Source organism: Arachis stenosperma, chromosome 3, assembly GCF_014773155.1.
Source record: "Arachis stenosperma cultivar V10309 chromosome 3, arast.V10309.gnm1.PFL2, whole genome shotgun sequence".
Lineage (NCBI taxonomy): Eukaryota > Viridiplantae > Streptophyta > Magnoliopsida > Fabales > Fabaceae > Arachis > Arachis stenosperma.
Genome location: NC_080379.1, coordinates 48,863,287 through 48,864,182, shown reverse-complemented (window position 1 = coordinate 48,864,182; position 896 = coordinate 48,863,287). Strand labels below are relative to the sequence as shown.

Here is an 896-nt window from a genome sequence, read left to right as displayed (position 1 = left end):
GCACCTACTCCCGACTTCTATGGGAGAAGCATCTCTATCCCTGCCATTGGAGCAAACAACTTTGAGCTTAAGCCTCAATTAGTTTCTCTAATGCAACAGAATTGCAAGTTCCATGGACTTCCATTGGAAGATCCTCATCAATTTTTAGCTGAGTTCTTGCAAATCTATGACACTGTCAAGACCAATGGGGTCAACCCTGAGGTCTACAGACTTATGCTATTCCCTTTTGCTGTAAGAGACAGAGCTAGGATATGGTTGGACTCACAACCTAAAGAAAGCCTGAACTCTTGGGAAAAGCTAGTCAATGCCTTCTTGGTAAAGTTCTTTCCACCTCAGAAATTGAGTAAGCTTAGAGTGGAAGTCCAAACCTTCAGACAGAAGGAAGGTGAATCCCTCTATGAAGCTTGGGAAAGATACAAACAATTAATCAGAAAATGTCCTTCTGACATGCTTTTTGAATGGAGCATCATAGGTATCTTCTATGATGGTCTGTCTGAACTGTCCAAGATGTCTTTGGATAGCTCTGCAGGGGGATCTCTTCATCTAAAGAAGACGCCTGCAGAAGCTCAAGAACTAATTGAAATGGTTGCAAATAACCAATTCATGTACACTTCTGAAAGAAATCCTGTGAACAATGGGGCAAATCAAAAGAAAGGAGTTATTGAGATTGATACTCTGAATGCCATATTGGCTCAGAACAAAATATTGACCCAACAAGTCAATATGATCTCTCAAAGTCTGTCTGGAATGCAAGCTGCACCAGGCAGTACTAAGGACGCTTCATCTGAAGAAAAAGCTTATGATCCTGAGAACCCTTCAATGGAAGAGGTGAACTACATGGGAGAACCCTATGGAAACACCTATAATCCTTCATGGAGAAATCATCCAAATCTTTC

General features: G+C 41.3%; 1 non-coding gene across 1 annotated transcript; it reads right to left on the bottom strand.

The window, feature by feature from the left end:
* Positions 1-345: 345 nt before the first annotated feature.
* On the bottom strand, positions 346-453 carry LOC130972758 (small nucleolar RNA R71). The gene has a single exon (XR_009083921.1). It is a non-coding gene; the product is annotated as a small nucleolar RNA R71 (small nucleolar RNA).
* Positions 454-896: the final 443 nt, after the last annotated feature.